The 15,060-nt window shown below is 44.5% G+C and overlaps 1 protein-coding gene across 3 annotated transcripts in view; it reads right to left on the reverse strand.

The window, feature by feature from the left end:
• Window positions 1–15,060, reverse strand: part of RAB11FIP4 (RAB11 family interacting protein 4) — a 196,731-nt gene that overhangs the window by 58,201 nt on the left and 123,470 nt on the right. The window contains exon 1 of one of the 3 annotated variants that reach the window (XM_084648387.1): window positions 10,447–10,580. The exons of the other annotated variants lie outside the window; for them this stretch is intronic. The gene's annotated coding sequence lies outside the window, so the exon portion shown is untranslated. Of the gene's footprint in view, window positions 1–10,446; window positions 10,581–15,060 lie in introns of those variants that run through there. 3 annotated transcript variants of the gene reach the window in all.

The following is a 15,060-nucleotide window of genomic DNA, read 5'->3' on the forward strand; positions in this document are numbered from 1 at the left end:
CTTCTGACTTTAGTAAGAATCGTTACTATTATGACTCTGCTGGGGAAACTGAGGCACAGAGTTCAGTGCCTTGTTAAAACTCACACAAGAAGACTGTAGCAGAGCTCGGTCTAGAATCCAGATTTCCAGATGCCCAGTCCTATATTTTATTTTCTGAAAGCAACTTTTCCCCTTTTCTTTCTACTGAGTTGGTGTTTGCCATTTAGACTCATGTGACAGCTGCCATCTTGACTGACACCCTGAGGTTTGAGATACAGCTCCTAGCTACTGAGTCTGCCTCACAAACACATCTGCTTGGTGGACTGGACACAGATGGGGATGTATAACATGACTGGTAGTGGTAGGTAAGCCTCACACTGAGCATCTTTCACCCACACGTCTTTGATTAAGAGCTACGCCATGGTGGTTCTTGAACGGTCACCCATATTGGTCAGGAAAGGATTTTCCCCACCATGCATTGGCAGAAAACCATGCGTGTTTCTCCTCCTCTTCTAATACCAGGGATCAGCTCTTTAAATAAGGTATCTGAGATGATTAATTTCCTGCTATTGAATGGAGGGTGGATTTGACTCTCTTCTGCATCTGTGTTTCTGTTCTCTGGCACTCAGACCAAATGACTGACACATGGGCAGTGATCTGAAGCAACCGAGCACAGCAGTTATTGGGAGCATGGCCAATGAGGGTGTGGCGGGAGGAAAACCCAGATCAATTGTCTTCCCTCCCCAAACGACATTAGCTTTTTATTATTAAATAATGGCTAACATCAAGGCCTAAACTCTTCTCAGAGCTTGAAGAATATGCATTATGGAGCTTCTCAGCTGAAACCAATTTTCATCTCACTATATGTGGTTTCCTGGAAAAGCCACTGTTCTTTGGATTGCCAATATGCACTGGAGCTAAAGCAAGCTGGTCGCCAGATATATGAATCCCACTGAACAAACTGACAAGCTTCAGCATTTCCACCAGGGCCTGATCAAAAAGCCTGCTGAAGTCAATGGGAGTCCTTCCTTTGACTTCAAGGGACCTTAGATTAGGCCCTAAGGTCCAGAGCCTCAAAGTTATTTAGGCACCCAAGTCATGTTGAATAGTATCTTCACTCCTTGAGTAGCCCCATTGGGGCTTATTGTTCTCATGCTAACCACTTTGCTTCCCCTATCTGGTGACCAGGGCTGGCCTTACGATTTGCAACCCCTTGAGCTTCTAGCGGGTAAGTGAAGCGAGACTCTGAATTTGGTCCTGCCTAGTGATAGGTGGGAGGGTGTTCCGGGGGACACACACCCCTTTTTATCATTCTTCCACTAAACTCAAGGGATGATGGAATCATTTCCCTGCTTTTGATGGAGTTCCCCCTGCAACCTCCTGGATGTAGCTAATCCTCCTGGCCAGAGACGACTTTTACCCTGTCAAGTATTTCTGAAGGGTATTTGATGCATTTCTAAATGTACACAATAGCACTCAGGTACCCCAGGGTGGTGGATGTCTTAGAAATATGTATAATAATTCCGCTAATAGCATTTGCATGCACAATTACCCATATTGCATGCACAAATGCAGAACGTGGGGTATGCAAATATTGTGGATACATTTTAGGAGGAAGTTTTAAAAGTTGGTCCAGGACTGATATCAGGGCTTGTGTAGCTTACTGAACTCATGAGGGTTCATTCAACAGGAGAGTCTCCATTCATTCCAGAGAGGAAACTTCCCTTGCTTTGTTACAGATGCAGGGGAGAACACAGCTAAGGCCCCGAGGCCTAATATTTAGCCCCCATTTCAAGCCAACGCCCATTTATGCCTCTGCCAGCTTGTGCTGAGCTCCCCTGCACATATGTCTTCCACACTTTGTCACCGTTCCCACACTCCAATTGCTTCTGTTTCACATTTGGGTGATCAAAGCTTAAGAGAAACCAGTTAAAAGGCTTTGCCAGCTCACAGTAATATGGTAGGTGGTCCCTCCTAAAGCAACCCCACTTCCTACAATTAGACAAGAGGAAATTGAAGGAAATAAATTGTAAAGTCTACATAAGGCAACTGCTGTTGATTCTCTGTGCTGACTGTAGGGTCATGCTCCCTTATAGTCCCTTTCTGGATGCTTGGTACAAAACAAAAGGCAAGGACACAGGCTACTAGCAAAGAAGGGAATACTTTACTATCAGTCACTAATACCTGGAGTCCTACTGTCACTCAGGGACAGATTGGGCCCATTACATACAGGCCCACTTTGGAGGCACTGGGAGAAATACATTGCCTCAGCGGGCACTGTGAGCCCAACCAATGTGGCTCCTCTTAGGCTTGTTCAGTGTATGCTCCCCTTCATGGCTGGTGAGACGTGCCGGCTGGTGCAGACCAGGGCAGGACCATGGCCCCACCTCCTACCCCACTTTTAGAGTGACATGCTCCAGGGCACTAGAAAGAAGCAGTCACTGTGCTCAGGGGAATGGAGATGGTAAAATCGAGACTGATCAGTCCCAGTGCAGGGGGCCTGAGTACCCTTCTCCTACTGCACCTCCACAAGGGCCAGCTGCTATTTGCCCCTTAATATTAAATTAATGTCCCTCTCCATTATAGCAATTTGGCTACAGCTACATGGGTACAAAGACAGGAGGAAACGGATGGAGTGTCGCCCAGTCAGCTTATAACTGTTTCCTTCTCTGCCCTATTGATACCAGACAGACGGGCCTAAAAACAGTGACAGATTAGCCAAGCATAGAGGTCTCCGAAGTTTTGTTCCAATTGCCGGGATTTAACTCCCTGGTACTCTTCCCTCTGGTGAATTCCCTGCATCACAAGTCCATGGGCTCCTGAATATCCTTGTGTAATGTGTGCACTGTGCAGTCTGTCCTGCCATCTGCGGGGCTGTCTCATGGTCCCTGGCCCCAAAAATCCTTTCTTGCTCGCCGATCCCTGGAGCGTCTTTCTACCAAAACTCCTCTTTTTACCTCAATATCAGCTAGGAAGTGTCACCATGTCTGCTCTCCCCACTGCCCCCAGCCATGATGCTCACTACACCGGCTCCAGGCCACACTTCTCAGTGTCCTTAGCTTGCAGCCTGGTCCTTCAGCCCTTGGCTTCAATGAGTATGGGATGCAGGACTAGGTCCTTAATTAGGGTCCTGCTTCTTCTCCTGGACAGCACTAAGCACCTAACTCAGAGGGCCAAATTCATGAATGGAGTTCCACTGAGGATGTATTTGGCCTATTGCCCCCAGGCTCTGTAACCAAAGACAGTGTTTGCAATGCTTTCTAGGATCCTCCTCCACAGCGAGGGGTGTCCATGTAGCATTAGTCATCTCAGCTCACAACTCACATTGTGCCTGAACGGCAAATATAATTTGTACCCTAGTAGTTAGCAGGAGAAGAGAAGAAGGAAGCGAGGTAGGAAGGCAGAGGGAACCTGAAGTGCTGTTTCTCTGCTATGATGACAACTTCTGATGCAAAAACAGCACAAACTTGGCTTGAAATGAGTGTCTCCTTTGTTCGTCCTGAGATGTTCAGAACACAAATGAGATTCAATGAGCTGGTTCTGCCTCACTTAGGGTGAAATTCACCCTTGTGCAGGGGGCCAGGGCAAGACCTGAAGTCCTAAGAGGGACAGAAGGGATGCATAGACGATAGGCCTTGTGCTGGCCTTCTGCACAGGAGTGAATTCCTCCATCAGGGCCTGATTCTGCCATTGCTGCAGTGTAGGTTAACACTTCCATTTACTTCAGTGGTACAGGATCAAGCCCCAACAGCCAGATCCTCAGTTTTCACTCAGACTCTCCTCAGGCAAAGTGCCACTGAAGTCAATAGGAGTTTAGATGAGGGATTTTAGATGATTTTAGACTGTTTGGGCATTTGGCCGGAAAGCAGGACACTGTAAATTTCAGAGCCTCCAAGTGGTCTCCACAGATCAGCGTAATGCCTGCATTTCTCCCTCAGCCACCAGAGCCACTGTAGTTTATGCGAGGAGTTACAAAACAGGCTTTCTTTGGCCCTGCTCTATATTTCTGCAGTGGGCTGTCATGCTGGGTTATCAGCCCACTGGATGAGTCAGAGGAGAATCAGGCCATGGGGCTCTTCATTTCTAGATGTTGCCGCCATTTCTCCTTTGGGTTCCTCTTGGCTCGAGTCTGCCATTCCTGTCTGATGGGAACTCATTCCCTGTAGGAAAAAGAAAAGGAGTACTTGTGGCACCCTAGAGACTAACCAATTTATTTGAGCATAAGCTTTCGTGAGCTACAGCTTACTTCATCGGATCCACAGTATGCATCCGATGAAGTGAGCTGTAGCTCACGAAAGCTTATGCTCAAATAAATTGGTTAGTCTCTAAGGTGCCACAAGTACTCCTTTTCTTTTTGCGAATACAGACTAACACGGCTGTTACTTTGAAATCTGATCCCTGTAGGAAGTGAACCCTGTGATTCTCCACAACCTTCACCTCAGCAGCTTCACAACAGTGCCAGGTCTGAAAGAGTCTGTTTAATCAGCTGGTAACCTTACACTTTCTCCTGTAAAGATCTGGGGCCTACTCTGCTCCTGCTGCTCTCAGTGCTTCCACAGGAACAGAGCAGGCCCCCGTGTTCTGATGGACTGTGGAATCACTGAGGATGGTTGTTATTTCTAGCAGAGCTCAACATCATGCAGACCTCTTGGAACGGTACCGCTGTTGCAAGCTGACCCCAGCTCAAAATGAAGGGCTGATCCTACAATCCCTGACTTACTCAAACTCCTATTGTGTTTAATGGGAGTTTTGGCTGATTAAGGAGGGAGGGATAAATCCCTAAATGTGAAAAAAACAAACAAACAAAACCCCCACAAAAATATAAACCAAACCTGGGTCCAGGGTGAAATTCACCCCTATGCAAAGTCTTGGCATAAGGCTTTTGAGGATTTCTGTGGAACACAAGTGGGTGTCTCCTCTGCCCGGGGCTGATCAGCTCCCTCCTCTCTGCCTTCCTTGCTCCACTTTCTGGGCTTGCTTTGATTTTCTCATTTGTTTTTCATTTCTCCAGGGGCTTTAAATTCTCCACTGAGTCACAGCTTTAGCAAGTAACAGAGAAAAATAAAATAAAAAAGCAAGGTCACTCCCCAGTTGCCCAAGGAGATTTCTCTAGTTGCAGAGTGCCACAGAGCACCCTGGCCTGTGCTTCTGATCCCTGCGTACCAAGCTAAACACTTATCCCCTCATGATTAAAGCTAGGAACTCACTCATGCGTTGTCGCAGCTGGATGCTTTGGTACCATGCCTGCCGCTAAGATCAAATGCCACAGGTCAGCATCTTGTTGAACAAATCCAAAGCCAATCCCGCCCTATCATTTGTACACAGCTGATCCAAAAATAAATAAATGAACAAACAACTCTGAATGACCTCTCATAGAAACGCTGTCAGTGACCAGACAGGACCAGTCTTGGTATTTCAAGTGCATGCCTTCTGTTGTTGTATATTCAGGCAGAAAGCAGCCTTTATCTTGAGATTAATGAGTATTAATGGCTAACACATAGTATAAACTGACTATATCAATTTCAGTGATTGAAATAATAATAATACTTGGCTCTTGTTTCATTAGTACATTTCAAAGCACTTTGCAGTATCCTTCTGAAAGAAGAAAAGGTTTCTTTTAACTTTTAACAAATTGTTAGCGTCACTCTCTGCCCTCTTACTCATACTGGTTAGTGTCTAACTCTGCGATTAGTCCCACTGTAATCTGTGAAGCTACAGTAAGTAAGCTACAGATTCATGGCTGAATCTTTCCTCCTGAATCTGATTGTTCTTAAAGTCAGGGGGAGTTGGAAACTAGAGATTTTTTTTTAAAACAGGCCAACATGATCCCAAAAGGGATTGGATATATGTATGGATATCATTTATATCCAGAGCATAGGTGCTGGAACTAAGATGCTGGGAGTGCTACCGCACCCCTGGCTTGAAGTGGTTTCCATCATCTGCAGGGTTTACAGTTTGGTTTAATGGCTCTCAGCACCCTCACTATATAAGCTGTTCCAGCTCCCCTGATCCAGAGCTGTTATACTTAGTGACAACAACCATTTTGGATGGGACATTAAACTGCCTGCGTCGGGGTTTAAACCAATCTCTGTTAGAGAGCAGGATGAGACCCATGAGGAGGGTGGACATTATCCCACAGCAGCCTATTGTTGGGTTCTTATAACTTCCTCTGAAGCATCTGGTACTGGCTACTCTCAGAGACAGGATATTGGACTAGAGGATCTCGGCTTTGATCCAGTCTGGCAATTCATATTGTTCTATGACAGAGATAGGGCCCTATTCGCCCACCCTTATTCACATTGAACAGTATATTACTCTGAGAGTCGTCCTTTTGATTTCAGTAGAGACACTTGTGGAGTAAGGTACCACTCAACATGAGAAAAGGAGACAGAGTCAGGCCCTTAGGCAGCAGCCTGGAGTCTGGATCCAGATTTGCACATGAATTAGTCCAAAGTTTTGGAGACCCAGATCCAGGGCTTTGGTTTCTGATTTATGTTATCTAAGGGCCAAATTTGGATCTCTTTACCCATCAGACAGGTAGTCCTAGGGGGGCTGCTTTGGTGATAACAAAGATACTACACTCAGAAAGGATTCTGGCTTCAGGTGAGGAACAGCAGCAGCAGCACCTGTTAGAATGCGGAGCCCCAGAATCCTCATCTTCCGCAAATGTCCCTGCTAATGAACAGCTAGGAAAGGCAGAATCTGAAAAGCAGAATTCTCTCTCAGTACAGTGTTTCTCTGGGATCTCCCTGAGGAGTCAGCAGCAGCTTGCCATGGAGCTAGCATTTCTTTGACAACCTCAACCACATGAATAAGTAATATTTCAGTGTTCAAATTCGACAAGAGAACCATATATCACCAAAGCTAGAGAAGCAGAACAAGTGGCTTTGACTAACAAAAAACAGCTCCTGAAAAACCTCCTGAAAGGTTTTTAGTGTGAAACAATCAGTGACCTAATTAGGTGGCACTCTCGCTGGAGAATAGGAGGAAGAAAAGAAGAAAGGAAGAAAGAAAACGGGTTGGGAAGATTTCAGAGTAGCAGCCGTGTTAGTCTGTATTCGCAAAAAGAAAAGGAGGACTTGTGGCGCCTTAGAGACTAACAAATTTATTTGAGCATCAGCTTTCGTGAGCTACAGCTCACTTCATCGGATGCATGCCGTGGAAAATATAGCCTAAATATTCAGCAGACTGGTCCAAGCTAAAGCTGACCAAGGGGGGATGCTTTATTTCACAAGCATGAGCATGTTCACTGAGGCATCAAGTTAACAACAGAGAGAGGTGCTGAGTGCCTTGTGCACATTCTTCTCGGAGAGCCCTTTTAAATATTAAAGGGAAGGGGAAAAAAATAAAAATGAAACGCTTAAGCAGCCCACAGTTAGTACATGTTTGAAACAAACAAGCCAGAACCCCCCACCTCCACCTCCCTTTTTGCTAAAGAGGCATCATGTTATTCCCTAAACAGACTCACAGGAAGCTGAGATTTGGGACAATTGTGCCAGGATGGAAGAGGAAGGCAGTTTATTCTTCTGAGGGTTTTCCAGAGCTGTTCACTATTGATCACCGCAGTGGGACAATTCATCAGTGACCTACATCTATCAGCTATAAACAACACCGTTGACATCTACAGATTCCTTGGGTTAAACTTCACGTACCCCCACAATGGGAAATGGATCATGGCCACTGAGCTGTGTCATTGATTTGAGGTGTGAGCACGGTGGACTTGATGGAGGGCATAAGGCAAGTTGGGTTGTTAGAGAAGTTGCCCCCAGGGAATGACAACAAGTGGAAGATGATAAACATGCAATAAGTTTGTGCTCCTTGAGTCTGTGCGCTAGCTGCCGGCTGTCAGCCAGTCTCATGGGAGTTGTCCTCTGCTGGTTGACATTCAGATGAGAATCCGGTGGATGCTGGTGCCAAGCAATTGAGCAGGATGGCTCAAAAGAACAATTTTAACTTGGGTGTTAAGAAAAAAAGGAAAACCTGCCGAAGTGCCCATCCTAAAAGCCACTGACATCAATGGACAGAGTCCCAGGGACTTCAGTGGGTTTTGGATCAGGCCCTAACAGCATGAGAACAAGCGGGCAGTGGAAGTTGCCTATCGGAGTAGCTATAGGAAATGCAGAGGCATTCAAATGGATGTGAGATAAGGCTATAAAGAGCAGAGCACAGAACTCCTTCTCCTTGATGAGAGCTTGGACCAGAAGGCCCAGATGGTCCCATCTCACACAATCATCTATGTGTGTCATTCCAGGAATCCCCCTGAACTTGGGACACAGCTCAGCTCACTACGTACGGGAACAAATTAGAACAGCTGTTATTGGGCAAAGGTGTTCTGCGCTCTGTTTAAAAAAGAAAGGGCCCAGTCCTCAGCTGCTATACATTGGCCCAGCACAACTGCCTTCACTGGAGCTGTGCTGACTTACACCAGCCAAACACAGGACCCAGTATTTCCAAAATGGCATCAACAGTGGGCATGAGTGTGGTCAGTTTGTGTCCTTGTCACTTCTTGACTGGAAAGATTATAGAGTGTTCAGTCCTGGGAATACACAACACTGCAAAGGGACCATCCGCAGAAGGCGTCACTAACCAATGGGTCTCATTTCCTTGTGCTCTAGCTGTTATTTAGGGACTACAGATCCCAGCAGGCACTAGAGATCCATTTAGACCAGTAACAAAAACAGCCAGCAAGATCCCTATCCCCTTTTCCAATCTTCTACTAGAATCAAAGAGGTTTATTATTCTCTGGACTCGTGCATAAGTCCCTTTAATACGAATAGGAAAGTTGCCCTTCCCCTCTTTCCTCCTTCCCCCGCCCAAAAGGCATTTTAAGAACAAAATGCCAAGCTGCCCCAACAAACTGAGTCCCAACTTCGTTCTCTTCTAATGCAATGTTGGATACAGCCTAATGGCCGGATTCTGACTCCCTTCATCACACTCAACAGTCCTTCACTGGGCAAGTAACTCCATTTATTCCAACATGTCTAGCTGCAGAATAAAGTACTACTCACCATGTGTAAGGGTGGCAGTAAATGGCCCCTCGCACATCAGAGAATCCAAAGGAAATAGACTTGTCTTTTAGAGAGCTGAATGAGCACAATCCCATATGAAATACAAGCAACAGTCTCTTTCTGCCTTGTTGCAGAGTTGCCCCGATAAGGAGGTAGTTTTGGGCAACTGTACTGTAAAATAACCACAGCACATACAACACAAATCACCTTGACTGATAATGCTAATGCATTCAGTGCTTAAATTGAGTGTAATTAACTCACTGATGGAAACCAGTGGGACAGATCGTTACTATGTCTTTGTTTTAAATATCCACTTTAACATCAATACATGCCAGATACAAATATATTACTTTACAGAATATACCATGTGTGCGCCATGTGACTCATGCATGTATTGTTTAAAATTTGCATTAATTACAACTAATTGTTTGTATTATCACAGCTGCTAGAGATCCCAACAGAATTCAGGTCCCCATTGTGCTAGGCACTGTACAGACCTATAGTAAGAGACAGTCTGTAGATCGGAAAAATCTCTATAGACAAGACAGACAAATGGTGGGAGAAAGGACGTGTTACACTTATTGTACAGTCAGAGAGCTGAGGCACAGAGATTAGATGCCTTACTCATGATCACAGAGGAGGGCTGTGGCAGAGCCAGGAACTAAACCCAGATCTCCTGAATCTCAGCCCAGTTCCTAAACGACGGTAGCAACCCTCCACTCTGTTCTGTGAGTACTATACATCACTTACATTAAAACAATCACTTTTTACTCTATAAAAAGGGTTAGAAAACCAAAGAATGTAAAAATCATTGAAGTTTTGAAAGATCACTGTGTATATCCTGTTTCCTAGTTATTTTACTGTCCAAAAATATGAACACTTTTGTTATCAAATAAACATCACCCTAAGTCAGTATCCCAGATTCATAACGCACTTCTTTATTATGCCTTCCATCTTTGGCACACATGCAATGGAAATATCTCATTGACTGCCTGAATGCTATGCCACCCCGTTGCTTCAGAAGTACAAGATGCAGATTCACAATCAACTCACAAAGGGAGTTCAAAACTTCATGGAAATTGTTCAGGTCCCAATCATGTTTATGCTAAAAAGCTTTGATGGAGGTAGCACTGAATCTACAGTATGACTAACTCAATTTCCTTTGAAAGGGAAAGGTAGACAAAATGTGGGTGTGTATGGGGGGAGAACAGAGAGAAAGAAAGAAAGATCTGCGCTATTCGTTGTAGAAAGGTTTTTATAAGATTTATCCATTTCAGTCTGGGTGGTTCTGCAAAGCACACACACACAGATATCACTGAAAACCACACTTCTCATGTTTAAATTATCATATGCAGCATTGATTTAAAGTAGACCTGATCTACAATTTATACAACACAACACAGCTTCTGGGGAAGAAAATATGCCCCGTCTTAACTTAAACCTTAAAAGTTGCACTTACCTCGTAAAGAATGCACAGGGGTCTTTAATGAACTGCAAATTCCCTGAAAGGTGCTGTCCTTCTTCTTAGCAGATAAGTTTTCTTTCTTGGCTTAGAACAAATAGGGTCTGAAACCTGACCTGGGACATGCTCTGTCTATCTTTGCTGATGAGGGCTCTCAACTGTGTATTGTTGCCAAGAAACCAATGGCAGAATTTAAGTGTTCAGATTCTTAGCCTGGTCAAGGCATTCTTAATCAAATGCCCTTTTGAACAGGAGGACAGGATGAATTCTAAACCTCAGAAAAGGTATCACACGGAGAGTTATCAACTGGGTAACTTTCTTTGATTCAAGTAAAGCAAACTCATGCATTGCTTTTGCCAATTTGAAGCATTTAATGCAGTGTTTTTCTCTGGAATTATCACATGGCCTCCACTTTCTGTTCTTCAGCGTTTACACATGAAACAAGTGGATTTTATCCATGTACCCTCTATCAATCACTGCTTAGAGATAGATCACAAAGGTGGTGGTATCAGGGTCTGAATCCACATTAGGTCTGAGACAGAATCAGGTCTAGGCTAAGAATCAACGGTGCCAGCATTTCATGAGCTGTTATTTGTTGCGTCAGAGTTTCTGAAGGTTGGTGCATTTCCAGCACCGGAAAGAGAAATCATCTGTTTCGCCATAAGGTAGTTAACATTCAGCCAACAGCCTGTAGCAGTGTAAGCTCCCCACTGGTGCACATGCCATTAGGCAAATGAGGCACACAGTTCAGACCTAGCTAATCCAGGGGCTCAGCAGAAACATATTTTTCATGCAGCTGACTTGTATTTCACTGATCTTCCAGGGCGCTGATGGGGAAAGTTGCTTCAAAATACTTCAACAACAGTGGATGCTTGGCTTTTGTCAGTGTTGCAGATAGTTTCATGTATTTGCATTTCAGCAAATAATATCCCACGGTGTAGCCTTTGCTTATAGTCCCAATTAGCTATGGACATCAGTGTCTGCTGAAACTCACTCTTACAGGCCAGATGATGTGGATGGAGGAGGCTTGATTACCTTGATCTTGCCTAGGCTAGGAAAAGTAGGATCTATAATTTATGTGTGCAGCTTACCCCATAGTAGCAATGGTGGGGGCACAAGGGTAGAGAGGGCTCACTCATTTTTACCACCCTATTATCTTGATCTGTTCCGAACAGATGAGATGACATGATGGTAAAAATATCCAAGCCTACCCTCCAGCCTCCGATGTCGCTACTGCTGGTATAGCTACCAGGATGGTGAATTGCGGGTCTTAATTTTGCCAGTGCGGGTGTTGCCCAGGAACTGTGCAGAGGGAGGTCACCAAACACATTTCACAGATTAGCATTTTCACGGCAGATATTCATCTGATTCTCTCGTTAGTGCTAGAGTGATCTGTACGAAGCAGGATACACCTGCAGATATTTTAAAATTAATTCCTAGAGTAAGGCCTAAATCCCAAGGCGTATGAACGTGCTCTTTCTCTCCGTGTCATTCAAAGGGAGCACAAAAATCAAGGATCTAAACATTTTTTCCCAGCAAGGACTCACCTCCTGAGTCTTCAAAAAAAGTATTTTCATTTCATACTTGAGTTAGGGAAAAAAAGATGCGTTCCCTTAAAGAGTGATGTAGACGGCCATATGTTCCAGGAAACGCAGGGCATAAGGGTGAGATCACACCTGTTTTGTAGTGCTGATTTTTACAATATCATACGCTTCCTGTAGAATCTTTGCAGAAACAAGGGAGTTCTCCACTTTTCTCGGTCTGCTTTGAGTACTGTTGTGCACTGAACACTATGTAATTTATTGCACTTACAGTGATGGTGAGCCCTTGGGTGATTAAAGATTAATCAGCCTCATAACTTACACCAAAATACATTAAGCACTAATACCTCTCAAAACCAACTTCATTCTTTTTTTCATCCTTTACCCTCCATTAGCAAGGAAACCCTGATCCTGCAGACACTTACACATGTGCTTAACTTTACTCTTATGAGTAGTTCCATTGACTTTAGTGGGACTACGTATGATCAAGGACCCTACATTTTTCATGATAAACCCCCCAAAATTCTCTGATAAAAAAACCCATAAAAATCTGTGTTTTTCTGTGATTAAAATGAAATGCTGAACCTTAGCTCCCTAGCCACAAAATATATAGATATCAGTTGAATACAATGCTTTATTGATATACAGTAGAACCCTGTTTATCCAAGCCTCTATTATCTGGCTCTCCGTATTGACCAAACCACCAGCCACCTGGAGCTGACAGTGGCAGGGCTTGGGCTGTCAGCCCCTGGAGCGACTGGGGTTCGGGCTGTCAGCCCCGGATCCTCTCCTACAGGAGGTCTCATTGGTTATTCATCCTCTTTCCCTTGCACAGGAGTTCCATTATCAGAGGACTCATCCTCTGATGGGACAGGAGGAATGAATTACTTTTGTCAGCACTGCTGTTCATGCCACCCGAGTTCTTTTTACTGGTGGGAAGATAATCATGCTGTCTTACTGCTGGCTCTTCCTCAATCAAGTCAAAGAGTGCCTCTCCCCACCATCCTGACGACATGCTCTGTTCTATATTTCTCACAGTGGCATGCCAAAACATGATTGTGTAGTGGAGAAATGTCCTGCACCACAGAAGTGTGCGTGTTAAGTGACTCAAGAGTACAGCTGACCGAGAAACAGAATTTCTACCCTGAGGAAACACTTGAGATTTCTGGAATTTTTTTCATTCCAAATGGGAACCACACAGCCAAAATGTGGACATTTTTCACCAATGAAATCCTGCAGTATTTCATTTGAGAAACATTGAACCAGTCCCAGGAATGTTTTGGTGTTTCCAAAATGAAATATGCCCCCTGGACTCCCAGGCAGGTTGTGGGGGAACCAGGGAGGCTGACAGCCTGAGTGAAGCCTGACAGCTCACCAGATGGGCTTCCATCAAAAGTTTCAACCAAGTCGAGATGCTCTCGTAGAACGTTTCAATTTAGTTGAATCAGCTTTTTCTGGAGGAAAACTGTTCCACTGGAAACATTTTGATCAGTCCTCCTTAAAAAGTCCTGTCCAGCTTCCTTAGCATCTATTGTCCCTTCCCAATTCGGCAATTTTCTTATGATTTAAACATTTATTTTGTGGTAATGTCTAAAGGCCACAACCAGTTCAGGTCCCTGTCGTGCTAGGCCCTGTACAAACACATAACGAATGACAGTCCGTGTCCCAAAGAGCTTGTTGTGCGCTTGTGGTTAAGGCATTGACTGCCTTACATGTTTCAGGAGATAGAGTCAACTCCCAGCTCTGCCACAGACTTCCTGTGGGACCTTGGGCACATCACCAAATCCCTCTGTGCCTCAGTTCATCATCTGTAAAATGGGACAATAATTCTTCCTTTGTCTATATAGATTGTAAACCCTTGGAGGCGGGGACTGTTCTGATTATGCTGTTGTACAGTGAGGGCACAATGGGACGCCGATCTTAGCTGGGGATTCTAGGTGGTACCCCAATATAAGTAAATATTACAGCTACTAATAATACAATAATCTGGAAGTTTGCTACAGTGGCAGGAGCAGACTCTGAGATTATACTTTTATAGGATAAGCTTGATTGAAAATGTAACTCTCTTACAGTCATAATTTTCATGAATCTTTCAGAAACGCTGAGAAGGTAAATTAGCTCCTCCTCTCCTGGCTTTTTTTCTTTTTTAAGCATGTCGGAAACCTAAATCTTTGAAATTGCATCAACATGCAGAAATCTTTTAGCCTGACACAGGGAAATTTGCCTAACAAAACAGTATGGTTTTATCAAGTCATTTCCTTCTGTTTCCTTGCTGGTAGATAATGGCAGCTACAACCACCTCTTAGCTGTGACATTTCTAACCTAGAAAAGGAATAACTGTAGTTGGCTGTAACATTTCCAAATGATGTGCCTGTTTGATGGGAAATGTTACGGCTTTTTCACATTTCCCTAAATAATACCTAACTCTTACACAGCTCTTTTCTCTGCAGCTCTCAAAGTGCTTTACAAAGGAGGTCGATATCATTATCCCCATTTTACAGATGGGAAAACTGAGGCATGGGAAGGTGAAGTGACTTCCCCAAGGTTGCCCAGCAGCAGAGCTGGGAATAGAACCCAGGTTTCCTGCATCCCTGTCCAGAGTGCTATCCTTGAGCCTCTAAATGCCGTCTAAACAGCTAGCAGAGAAGCCGCATCATTTGTTACTCATCACCACCCGGCATGTGCCTGTAGCCTGGAAGGAGAGAGGGGATTCTAAAAATGCTGACTAATTATAGTGCGCATATTATATTACAAAAAAGGTGTTCGTTCAAGAGCTGCCCATCCTCCAGCCTGTCTCAGGACCCCCATCCTTTCCATTAAGCAGAGGTGCTACTACATTAAAAAAGAAAGAAAAGGCTGGAGGGTTCCCGGAGTACAAATGTGAGTGTTGCAGCTGTGCAGAGCTGGACCTCAACAGGGATAGTAAAGAGACCACAGTAAGCGTCTGACATACAGGAGCGCTGGAATGAAACACATTCCCCTCCCCCGGTCACAACACCGGGGTCTAGATTCCAAAGCAAAATATCCCATCACGTGACAGGAGGCAGTATCTCCTGACTCCAGGGGTTAA

Source organism: Lepidochelys olivacea, assembly GCF_965140295.1.
Source record: "Lepidochelys olivacea isolate rLepOli2 genome assembly, chromosome: 14".
Lineage (NCBI taxonomy): Eukaryota > Metazoa > Chordata > Testudines > Cheloniidae > Lepidochelys > Lepidochelys olivacea.